This window comes from Vanellus vanellus (assembly GCF_965231255.1).
Source record: "Vanellus vanellus genome assembly, chromosome: 10".
NCBI classification, from domain to species: domain Eukaryota; kingdom Metazoa; phylum Chordata; class Aves; order Charadriiformes; family Charadriidae; genus Vanellus; species Vanellus vanellus.
In genome coordinates, this window is record NC_138915.1 from 13,460,319 (window position 1) to 13,473,439 (window position 13,121).

The following is a 13,121-nucleotide window of genomic DNA, read 5'->3' on the forward strand; positions in this document are numbered from 1 at the left end:
AATCTGTCATTACAGGTCCCTTATTTAACAGGCTATCTTAATTGTCAACCCTATTCTTGAATTAAATGCACCGGTGGCTCTTGCTTACGACCAGTGAATAATGCCGACAGTTCCCTGCATGGAGATGGTGGTAGCGACAGCTCCAAATAGGTACTTTAATGCAGTATCCCCTCTTTATGTTCACATTTCTATTGCGGGCTATAGATTTTTTTTCCATTTATTAAAATTGAAGGTTAATTTTAAGAAACATAAAGCTAAAGGTGACCTGAACATAAGGTTACCGTCTGTTCTATTTAAAAGGATTGTATTAAATTGCATTACCTCGCCTTCTGTTTAGTGCAATATAAGTATTCTGTTGTCCTTCACAGCTTGCAGGACATAATGTAGAAGTGTATTCATCCTCTAGGTGAACTGTGATGATTAACATAGCTAATGAAGACCGTGAATGTTCAGCAATATATTCAGACATCTCAGCTATAAATGGGAACAGGCTGAAAATGAACCTTAAGCTTGTCTGATCCCCGGCATTCAAATGCCACAGGCACCATCGTGGTCCTCCTTCCAGCACTCCGGGATGAGCAACTTTTCATGACTCACTGGTGCCCTTATGAAATACTTCTGGTGAGGAGCTAGAGGATTGTATCTTTAAACTCTACGCTGCAAATATAAAGTTTAGTGCCCTATGTTTCTGGTTAGCTCTGGGGGCATCAGTTATAATTTAGGGACAAATTTTTATTTCATTTATGATGTAATTCATGGTGTGGATTGAGAAATGGAGAGATGGAAAAAAAAGAGGAAAAAATGACTCTAAGGGTTAGTGACAAACCCATCTTGGGTGTGCAAGACGTTCCAGCGGCAGTTCCTACACTTGTACCCTCAGCTCTGTCCAGGGACCCCGGCCGAGCATCCCTCTGAGCCCTGTGGGTGCTGGTGGGCCGGTCAGAGCCCTGTGCCCAGCCTGAACCCCCCAACTGCCCAGCAGTCGGTCTTCTGCTGTTAACTCGATTTCACAGGGGGGCAGACAGAAACAATGGGTTCCCGGGGTGTTGGCCGGGGAATTAGCAGCTAAAAACCATTCATTTTAATCCTCAGTGCAACCCTGCAAAGGGATCCTTCCATTTTAAAGCAGCGAGGTTGCTAAACCCTGCAAGCGACAGCAAAGGGAGGCTGGTGACCTCCGGAAAAAGGACCAGCTATGTTTTGTGCTCTTCTTTTACTCCGAACTCAGACATTATAAAATCCAGCTGCCTCACGTGTTCTTGCCGCATGAAAGGTTATTTCTCACTGCATCCTCTAGGTCTTACCTGAGACTGAGGGAAGAGCTTGCTCAAGAAGAGGACAGACACTTCAGCTCCAGAACAGGCTTTAAAGGAAGATTCTTTCCCTTTCCCTGTGGGTGATTTCACTAATCAGTCCTACCTCCCTGCTCCCCATGCCCGCCCCCTGCCCAGCCAGCTGTGGCACAGCTGTGCCCACGGGAGCCCTGCGCCCAGGGAGAGGCACCGTGTCCCAGCTGTGCCCAGGAAGAGTCTGGCCCCGGCGCAGCTGATCGCTTGCAGACTGGTATGAAAGTAAAAAGAAGAGAAGGGAGGACACTGGCAACATCAGCTTGGCTGTTTTCCCTTGTTATAGAAGCTTAAAATAGCACAGAAAGCCCAATTATCATGTAGTTTTCCATGACTTTTATTCTACATGTTCTTGGGAAAACTAAAGCTCTTTTAGAAACTTTAAGAGTTCTGTTTTACAACCTTTTATCTGTTTGCTCCTTTGAGCACTTACCAGGACGAGACAAAATATTTGGTAAGTGAAGAACACCGATCATATTTTCATTATCTTAGAACATTGACATAGCAGCAAATTAATAGAGTAGGAAATAAAACTCAGGCTGTGCACAAAGCCGGGGCACTAAAAGGAGGAAAGGCAGAGGGAAGGGATGCTTTATACTGAGGTATCACTCAGAGGAGCGCGTTGTGCGGGCAGCTGGACCCGACCAGAGACCCCTTCATCTGCGCAGGCAGCGGAGGGGCCCGGCTGGTCCCGCCAGAAGCAAAGGTAGTGCTGACAGCGCTTTGTTTATCATCTCTTTGCTGGGCACCGAATGGTGATTCCCCGTTCGGCACCGAGCGTGTGGAAATGAAAACGGTCACGCCATTTAATGGCAGTCTGGTTCTCAGCAGATGCTGAGATCTTCTTGGAGTTCCTCTCTGTGGGGAGAGAGGGGGGTGTGTGGACACAGCGTCTCATGCCAGCTAAAACGGAGCGGGAAGGGGGAATGCCTGCAAATGTGGCTGCAGGTTGTGTGCTCACTGGCACGGGCTGCTGGTACCTCCGGGGAATCAACCCGGAGCCTGCGGCTGCCTTGGCCTGCAAGGAAAAACAAAGTGTGCAAGGAAGTTAATGCTGGGTTTTACCAAAATACTCTACCCCAAAACATTCTAAAACACGGCTGTAAAGAACATGAGAGTTGGAGAATCGAACGGTAAAAAAGTAGGAAATTAAATCTTCCCATGAAAATTGGCATTCTCGTGCCTGTGCATTATGCTACAGGTACTGCCGTTTTCAGCTCCGTGTCAGCCAGATATGATTAATGAGGTCTTATATGTGAATGTGTGCATGAAACATGTTTTCCACCAACCTCATTCTTGGGAAAAGCTTAATTATTTCATCTGGAGTTTTCCAATAAAAATATGGTTAGTCTGAGGCAGACGGAGTGTGGTAAAAATCCATGGAAGTCACTTAGGCGAGGCAAAGTTAATGGCCATGAAAACAGAGCTCCGTGCTGGAAAGCAGCGCTCGTGGCACCTCGCCCCGGGCTCTGCCGGGACCGCCGGTGTGTGGCGGCTGAGTGACAATGTGAACCCTCAGCGCTCACGGCTCTCCCACAGCCACCTCCTGCTTTCCGCCCTTGTCGCTCCCCAGCAACTCGAGCTTTCCACCCCGCTTTGCCTCTCCCGCATCCCACCTCCCTCGGCCTCTCTCCCCTGCTCAGCTCGGCCACTGCTATCCCCCGAGCTGGTCTTGGCTTGTGCCGGACCAGTGACCGCCTCAGTGGCCAAGCCTGAATCCATTTACCTATCCTTTCTGAAGCCAAGGTGTCAATTTTTTTGGTTTGCCATTGCATTTCCCCAGGTCACTGCAAAGGAAGGAGAGACTGAGGGTGAAGGTGGGAGGAACTGCAGTATTTTCCTATTCGGTGTCTTAAGTGTTGCTAATACATTCTCCCCCCCCCCCCCCCCCCCCCCCCCCCCCAGTGGAGAATATGAGCCTTTCCTCCACTACATTTCATATATATATTTTATATATATATGTATACCCACACACTCTGGATGTTAGGAAGCCATCCTCCATTTCAAACCCTTTTCTGTGGCGCATGTGCCGCGGGACAGGAGCACGTCTCCATCGGTGCCCGGGGTAAGGGGGCTGCACGCTTTGGGAGGACCCTCTAGGACAGGACCAGGGTGAGACCTCAGGGAGGACACAGAGCATCTCACAACCCGCCCTGCTCTGCCGACGGAGCGGTCCTCGCCGCCTGCCCCGGCTCCTGCAGCATCGGGGCGGGCGCAGGGATGGAGTCCCCCCCGGCTCGGGGTTGTGTCTGACCCGGCCTTCGGAGGTGGCCGAACACCCCGAGGTATCGTGTGCTCATTGCTCCTACTGGTTTTAAATTAACTGTAGGAGGTAAGAAGTTATGCAAACTGGCCCTATTGTTTTTGTATTTGATTGAAGTAACTATTTGTAATCCAATAATTTCTTAAAACCAGCTCATAGGAGGATGTGAGGGGGAGTTTGAAGAGGTATTGAATGGGTTGCAAAAACACTTTATTCTTTTGCTAAAATGCTGTTCCCCAATGCAGCATTTGAATCCAAAATTGGCCCATTATCCAATCTATTGGCTCCCGTGAACATAATAATTGTCACACAGAAATAGGCCGACCAGTCTCAAAAACCTCATTTACCACCAGGACTCAGGGATGGAATACGGGAATTTCACTGGGATAATAATGTATTTTTGACAGATAGTAATAACTATTGGCATTAGACTGTGCCTGAAGACAAAGAGTGTTTGTTTTTCATCAGCAAGGTTTTATGATTGGAGCTGCAATGTTTTTCCTTAAAAATTAACTTCGGCTGCCAATAAAGGAATCAGGCTCCCATTTCTATTTTTATTCTTATTCTTTTGGTGGCTGTTGTTGTTGCTCCCAGCTTGGTTCCAGTTGAGAGGGTTTGCTTTCATTAATGTCCCCTTAATCCTCTAAACACTATGCCCAGTTCCCCAGCACCCCGTCCGCACAGCTGGGGCAGCGTGGGCTGAGGGGGGGTTGTCCCCTTCTTCAAATTTGGAGGGAATCTAATGGCAGAGACAGCCCCTGGGCCTGGGTGCAGGTTCGTCTGCCCAGCAGAGCTGGGGGGTGATATTTGCACTTAAGGCGCAGGTGACGCACAGCAGCCGGAGAGGCTGGCACCCCAAACACGCACACCGCGAAGCTTTTTAGCTGCTTTTTGAAAACTGCATCTGGAGAGATCCTGTGAGTCAGCCCACAGGTTCGACAGGTGAGACTGGAAGGTAGAAGAAAAAATAAATGTCTGTCTCCTGGCAAACACATTCAATAATTCAATAACGTGCTGTAAAATGTGTGTTTTCATTCACTTGTAATTGCCCTTGTGTCCTGCAGAGCAGCAGTAATATGAGAACCATGCACGCAAGGGAAACCTTGTGGAAAATACAGAATGGGAAAATCAGAGAACAAACAATACAAAATCATCTGTGGGGAAGGAGAGGAAAGTGAAGAAGGAAAGAAACTTGGGACTGGAAATTCAGTTCTCTCTAATGGATTTAAGCCTTCATTTTTAGCAATCGAAATTTAATTGACTGTCCTCTAGCCCCTACGCAGAGAGACGGGAGCACACAGAAATTGGTGCAGAGCAGATTTAAAAGCTTCAGTGCCACAATTACTCTGTCAAGGAGAGCAGAGAGGTGTAGGGCTGAGCAAGATGAGCCCGGCAGGAGAAGTGGTTTATTACCACGCTAAATGCGACCGATGCCTACGGGCACGAGTAATTCCCACGCGAGGAGCAGCAGCAGAGCAGAAGGGAGCTGAGCATCACCTGGGCCTGTCCCCCCCCCGACATGAAAATGAGCTGAAATCTAATTACCGGCTTTCTCCTTGAGTTCACCTCTGTGAATCCCCTTCTCTCCCTGCCACCGTTCCCCTGGGGTTTCTGCTCTTTCCTCCTTGTAATGGGAGCCTCCCCGCACAGGGAGGCTGGAGAGCGGAGCCGGACCCTCCACAGTGTGCAGCCTCTGCATCGCCATTCCCACCCCTCACCAAAAAGCCACTGCATCAGCTTGCCACCGCCACCGAGCGTGGGGACGCGAGGGATACTCGGGGCACGGCCCTGGCTCTGCTCCCCCCCCGTCAGTGGGCTCTGCCCAGCCAGGGACAACCTGGTACACTGGGGCACCAGGCTGAGAGCAGGGACCAGCAGCGGGTCCCAGCATGGAGAGAGCCATCGGCATGTTCCTCCCCTCCTTTCTCTTCTCCATGGCTGTCCCACCCTTGGGTCTGAGGATAGCCTGTCGCAGATGTTTGAAGGAAACCTTTGGAGGAACATACTGGTGAGCCTCCAAGTGCGTGTGCGGTTTGGTGCCTGGCTGCTTACCTAAATTCTGCCGAATTATTCATGCTGGATAAGTAGATGTTAATGACTTGGCTTAAATTACTTTAGACTGACACAAAAATTTGGTCGGACGGTTTTCCACCCACCTGAAATGCGCTCTGAATGCTTGTGAAAGATTCTTCTAATTGTCACATAATTGAATGCAATCAGGCATCTGTGTGTGCTGATGAAGCAGCTGTGCCAGATTAAACCTCTGCAGAGCTGAGCTGCACAGGGCTCACCTCCGCTTGCTGCTGGGGGGGGGGTCTGCCTCCCTTATTTGTGGTGGCTCATGTTCCTTCAGACTCTCTTGGTCTGCGTTTAAGCATCATAGCTTTCTTTAGGGTGGGTGAGAAAATGAAGCGCAAGCTGGAAAGCTCCATTTGCCAAGGTGCTACTGAGCACTCCTCATCACTTCTGCCATTTGCTCACTCCACCCCAGCTTTGCAGTTCAGTCAATCTCCCCTGAGGAGCGCGTGCTTCCCTCTTCTGACTCTTTTCTACAGAGAAAAGAGCAGCCTTCCTCCAGTCATACAGTCCCTTCTTCTGCCCTCTCCTTCCTGTGAGTACAGTTTTTTTGGTCTGCATTTTCATGCAATATTGTTTTTAGCCCAGATCGTCTCAGACAAATGATGGACAAGCCAACACAGGGTTTCAGGAAAAAGATCTTGCTGTAAAAGCACTCGCTCTATGCCTCCAGAATCTGCACGAGGGAAACCTTAGAAAGCTCATCTGCCTTAACTGTTCACAGACCATGCAGTCCTTGTTAATACAGGGCTCATTAATTAGCATGGCTCTTGCTGTAAGTTGCAAAGCAGGATCCCACCCGTTTACACTAGTAGGAACATCTTCGCCCTGGCCAAACGCCTCCATCAGCTCTCCTTTGTGACTCAGTGCTCACTGGGCAGAAGGACTCCCAGCCCTCCGACGGGACCCCCCTGGGAGAAGGATGCAGAGACCCCACCTGACTTCCAACAGCACCTCAGTAGATCTCAGATAAAGTCTGCTCCGGGTTTACTGATCTGCACAGGGACATAGAGCCACTGGTCTCCACCTCTGCAGTTACTTCGTCAGGGGATACAAGTGATGTATCTCAACACACCACACATTTCAACCAAGCTCTTTAAAGTAAAACCCCACCAGTCAGGAATATTTGGCTTGGCAGGATCGCTGGCTGTAAGCTGTGGCTGCTGTGAAAGGCAGGACACACGTCTGCATTCCTGCTCGAGACCAGCTCAGGAGAACACCCAGTGCACGTGCCTCGTGTGGGCCAAATGGCATTTACTGGCATCCTCCTCTGGAACTGGAGGCTTGTCAAGCAGTCAGCCCATGTGCTTTGAATGCCTTTGTACAGTTTTGCATCCCAGCTGGAGATGTTCCTCCCAGAGGCAGCTGACGTGAGGACCGTGTGTACCCCAGCATCTTGATATGCTGCCAGCCTCTCTGCAAATTGCAGTCGATGGGGCACCAGGAACTGGAGCGGTAAGAGTCAACCTTGTTCTGACCACGTAGGAGCTGGTGTTCAACCCCACACTTCTTTCCTTGCATGGAGTATGTTCCTCCTGCCAGCTCAGGCCCACAGATGTCTACTTTTATCAGTGTTGAAAACAAGAATCCCAAGTACTTTGAGGGGAATACGGTTTATCATTGTTCCTTGTGCATTAGCCAAAAAATGAGGCGAGACCAGACAACACAAACGCTCTGAGGCAAGGAGCAGAGCGAGTTGGAAACTTGGAAACCTCTTGTTCAGAGGGAGCTCCTTGGTTTGAGTGTAAGAGTCTGCTTTGCATGGGAGTGGTTACCCCAGGGACTTCTCCAGAAGAGCAGACCCTTGAGGTAGGGCCAAACCCACCCACACCTTACCGACTGCAGCATGTCCAGTCCTCAGAGACCTGAGGATGAAAAGTCCTGGATGGTTACAGCCCCCCAAACCAGGAGTCACTCCAAAGTAAGAGAAGGCATACTCTGAATTCCCATCCCAACAGTAAGCAAGAGGCTGCTCTCCCAACACACGCATCTCAGGTGCTCTCCTCCAAGCACAGCATTCCTGCAGCATGCCAGCGGCCTCAGGCAAGCTGCTGGGCATGGGCTGGGCTCCTCCTGAGCTGGAAACAGCCTGCACCATCCACCTCCGGTTCTACTGGGGCTGGGTGGAGGCAGAGACATTAGGATCGCTGACTACTTGCAGACTCTCAGTAAGGACGGCTGTTCTCGGTGCAGCAACAAACCCTTTTCACTGTTAACTTGGGGTGTGTTATTTCCAGCATCTGTGAAAACAGAGGCTCCACGCACCCAAGGAGATCCATGGAAAAGGCTTCTTTGGGAACCACGCACGCTGAATACCTCTACATATATTATGGTTTTGGATTCAGTGATGAATGACTGCTTCTTCTGGGCCTTGATTTCAGAGGCTTCTTTATCTGTACCTATTTTACTGTGTTAATGGCAGAGGCGCAGCTAGCGATGCAGGACTGCACCAACAGCATCGCGTGTGGGTATTCTTCACAACAGCAATGAGCTATAGCAGTACAAGCACCTATAAAGCCTGCGAGAGTTTGGACAAGTATAATAGCTTTAATTAGAAAAGAAAATCATCATATCCTTCATTCTAATAGTTATTTTAAAGAACAGACCAAGTGTAAGGGCATGAACAGACCAAGACTTGGTTTGACACTTGTCAGACCAAGTGTAAGGGCATGAACAGACCAAGTGTAAGGGCATGAACAGACTTTATGTTTGGTAATTACAGTGCTTGTTAAGAACGACTGCTCCTCAGCAAAGCTTCAGGAATGGGAGCTCCTTGGGCATCAATTATGAGGTTCCTGCCTCCTCCCTGCCAACGAAACCTGCCTGGGATTTGACCCTGCTGATGAAGATCTAACCTGCACAACGAACAGCAGCTGATGCCCCCTGGTCATGGCAGGCACCTGGCGGGGAAGGGACCAGGGGCCCCGGCCCCTTCTCTCCAGCAGCACCCATTTAAGCTGTTCCTGCCCCATTCCCACACCAACATCACAAGGATGACGGACTCAGCTGCAACAGCATCTGCTTTGAAAAGTGCCACCTGCCCCTGCCAGATGTACCCCTCCACCAGCCCCCGTGGTCAGCACCCACGTCCCAGTCCCAGGACGCAGGGATGCTCCGAGGGCTGGCGGGGGGCTGGGGGTCGCGCTCCTCTGTGCCCTCCTGTCCAACAGACAGACCCGCAGGCAGGATGGGAGAGGAATCAAAACTCACCGAGCATCACCACCTCCAGCTCTGAAATTTATTTAACTACAAACACACAGCATTCGAGAGCACCAGGTCTGGGAGGAATGTGGGGCACACACACACCCCTTGTTTAACAAAGAGGGCAGGAGCTTCAGCTACTGCTTTATTTGAATACAGACATCACCCCCAAAAAACAACAGGAACAATTCTACTTCAGAATTACAATGGTAATGACGCAGAATTTACAAAAATATAAATAACCTATTTGTAATCTCAAAGAAAAATAACATCCACCATAGAAAACACCATGTATTCCCCTAGGTAAACCATGGCTACAGAAATGTATTATTTTTTTAAAAAAAAGCACCAGAGTCTGCATTAAGTAATCCAAAACACATAGGGCATTTCCCCCTAACACTTGCAGACTTTTCTGAGAAGTGTGCCCAGATTATTAAAACCAAGTTTTCTTCAGTATTGCCTGCTTCTGTAAGAGCATATTGAAGGTACAAATCTTATAAGCACCCTGTTCAAGAAAAGCACCCAAAGATGTACTAATTGTTCATTTTAATAGGATTTAAGTACGTGCCTATTTTTAAGTCTATGCTTAAGAGCTTTCCAGAACAGGGCTGGACTTAAACTTATCATATAAATTCCTCTGCAAATCAGACTTCCAGACAAGATCGGTGTCAAAAACAATCGCTTGTAAAAAAATAATCCCGCCGCACAAGAGTATTTCCATTGTTCAGCCCCAGCTAAAGTTTGCACAGATGCTGAATTATTTGATTTCTTTCAACTCTTTTTGAGCTACGCCAGCTTGGCACGAACAGCTTCCTGACGCGGCAACACCAGATCCAGCACTATGGGAATTTCCTTCCCTTACATTCCATGTATTGTGCTGAAAATACTATTAAAAAGCAAAAGTCAAGTATCAAGTCCATTGGTTCCCAGCTAAAGAAATTCACCGGCCAGGGACTGCCATCCTTGCTGATGTACAAACCACAGCGTTATGCCCCGTTTTCCAGGCTCTCGTGGTTCCCCATCTCCCAGGGGCTTCAGCCGGGCTTGTGGCAACCTGGCCACAGGGGTCCCAAGGGCAGCGGGGGGTGACTTAAAGGCCACTCGTAGAAATTTTGGCCCATGTAAACACAGCTGATTTTGTCACTGCAGCTGGGAGGAGGGTGCCCAGCACAGACACCAGTGAGAGTGGGGAGCAGCCCTTGGGGGTGGGGGGGGGGCCCTCCATCACTGAAAAGCCGCATCCTGCAATGCTGTTGTGCAGGGTCGATGCTCCAGGGAGGCTTAACTACGGTGACTTGCAATGCAACCATGTATGAGGCTCTGGGTGGGACTGAGAAAAGTTAAAACTCACTTAAAACATGGCTAAAACCACCCCTGCCGCACACTGCCAGCTCCTGCCAGCCCAGCACCGCCAGCAGTGTGCCCGGCGGCACGGCTGGGGCTCGAGAGGCAGCGCCCAGCGGGGCGGCATGGCACACAGCCCCCCCCCCCCCCCCCCCCCACATTGTACATGGCACGGCACAAACCCACCCTACGCACCGTACAGGGCATGGCACCCCCCACCCACCCCCCCGGTGTGCAGCCTCCTCGGTCTCCAGGCAGAGGTTAAGTTTCGACCGCAAATAATATTGCTCAGACATGAAACAGCTGAAAAATAATAGTTTACCTTAGAAACTATGAAGTGAATGAGGTCAGTTTCTTTAAAGAAGGCAGAAAAAAGAAGTTAAAAAATGATCCATCTAATGGGTCCAGAGCCCACCCACTGGCACACCGGCAGAACGGGAGGGACAAATGCAAAGACTTGCAGGACACACGTGTGATGATGTCCTCATTGTTCACTGTTTTTAATTTAATGGCCATTCCTGCCCATCCCTTGCTCCTGATGCTACCATGGGACAGGACGAGGCTGGCTCTGCCGTCCTGCCCGGCCACCACAGCTCTGAGCACCCCAACAGACCACCCACTGGTGGCACCGGTGACACACGTACACAGGGACATGCGGGAGGAGCCACCCCCGACTGGTTCCAACTTCAAAGCCAGAGCTGGTGAGTCGAGCTGCACGAATGCCCTTACTCAGCTGTAGGCGAATTTATCTTAATTCCTGCTGGAAGTGACTAAGTGTGTCCACAGAGGGATTAAATATTTATTCGATTTTGTTAAGTGATTAATCCAAACACTCTCTCCCTGCTGCAGATAAACCTCAAATGAAAAAACCCTGACCCCAGGCTGCGTTTGCTTCAGCAATACTTTTCCTGACTGCTCCGTAACAGACCAAGTGTGTCACGAGAGGCTGACTAACCCCAGCCTAAAATGGGTATAAGGTTTACTACTTCTGGTTCTCGCGGAGCAAAGAGCACTAAAACGACCTTGACTTCGGAAGAAACAAACAGCAGGGGAGAGAAAGTGTCAGATCCAGCTGAAACTGCCCATGCCTCCCGTTATCTAACCACATCCTGAGCACATTCAAGTCTTAACAGCATTTAACGGGGAAAAGAAAAAAAGAACAGCAGCTATTAATACCCATGTTCGGGCAGATCTGAGGAAAGGGCTGCCTTCCCAGAAGGTCGCCCGCTTTTTCCAAGTACTGTGGTCAGATAAAAGGCAAAACTTGTGAGCTCAGGCAGGGATGCCCAGCGGGTGTCCGGGCGGGCGGCAGGGTAACAGTGCCGCTTGCTGGTGGCCAGCACGGCCAAGGACCCCGGGGATGGGAGAGAAAGCAGAAAGCATCGCCGGACCCAACCACCAGCCAAAGCTTCGAGGAACAAAGCAACAAAGCACCAGAGCGAGTGCCGCCGGCTCAGCCCCTGCGCTGCCACCCAGGGGTCCTGGGACATCCCGGGGTGGCACTTATCGGATGCCACCGGTCACAGGGAGCTGCGAGTCGCCAGCACCCGCCACAGCCCCGCCACAGCCCCGCCGCCGGCTGCTCTGGCCATGACCTCAGCAGGAACGGCATCTGCCGCCCCACGCCAGCTCCGCCGCCTTGGCCCCACGCCGGGGCAGCTCCCGCATGCCTGGCCGCCCCCGCGCCGCCTCGCCCCCGACAGACATGCCAGACTGCAGAGAGACGGGCAGCAGCAGCGCAGGGCTCGGCTCCGGCACCGGCATCCCCCAAGCCCCATCTGTCAAGCCGCCAGGAAAATCCCACGTGATGCCTCAGAGGCTGGGGGCAGATTTGGGAGAACAGCCCATGCGCCTGCAGCCACCGGCCCCGGGGCACACCACCCAAAACCAGGGGCACTCGGCGCAGGCGGGACTGCTGCAAGCTCTGACAAATCCTCCAGGAAGAAATTAAAAGCAGAAGGGTGCTCCCCTCCCTAGCAGCTACTCCCAGAAATGAGAAAATTAGGTCATTTTTAGGCAGTGCGGAAAAAAAAAAAAAAGAAAAAAGATTATTTTAAAACAAGCCGGCTCTGCCGTGATTGGCAAAGGGGTGTCACCGCTGACTGTGATGCAGCCATGGTCACGGCTTCAGCCTCCAGCTGCCACCCGGTGCTGGCACGGCACTGGCTGCTGCCCGGGGCACGGCGGTGAAGCCCCCCTGGGCCACTGCAGGGTGGTTTGCAAAGCCTCGGTGCTCGGAGGCGGTGGTCAGCAGACATCCGTGGGGCCGGGGCGCACAGCAGGAGCCCGGGGAGTGAGCCAGCACCTGCCCCAGGCCGGCAGCCACAGTACGGCGCTGCAACAAGGACATACATCAACCCATCCTGGGGATCAGTCCGAGACTCCTGCAAGAGAACTGCACCGCTTCACAAAAAGGACGTGACGGGGAAGGCGCCAGGGCGGCACAGGGAGACTGAAGGCTGGAGCCCGGCACAGCAGCCATGGCCAGGTCCTCTGCCGAGGACCATCTCTGACACAGAGGGAGAAGAGCAAGTGAAAAGTAAACTGGGAAAGTGGCAACCGGCACCTGGGAAAGCAGAGCATGGGCCAGACGAAGGACAGGAGAGCTGGAATGGGAGGGAGGCGATGGCTGGCTGGGCCCATAGGAGGGTGGCTGCCCGTGGAGACCGAGCCCCGTGGCCAAGGGACCCCATGGGGTCAGCATGGGGCTCACTGCAGAGTGAGAGCACCGCAGCATGGGCGGCACAGTGACCGATGGCACTCCACTGCCAGACGAGGGTGTCAACACAGCCAGAGAAAAACAGCCTCCAGAGGTGCCCGAGTGAACCCTCCGCATGGAGGCTGGGAGGAGGCACAGCTGCAGCCTCCCAGCACTGCCCCGAGGAAGGATG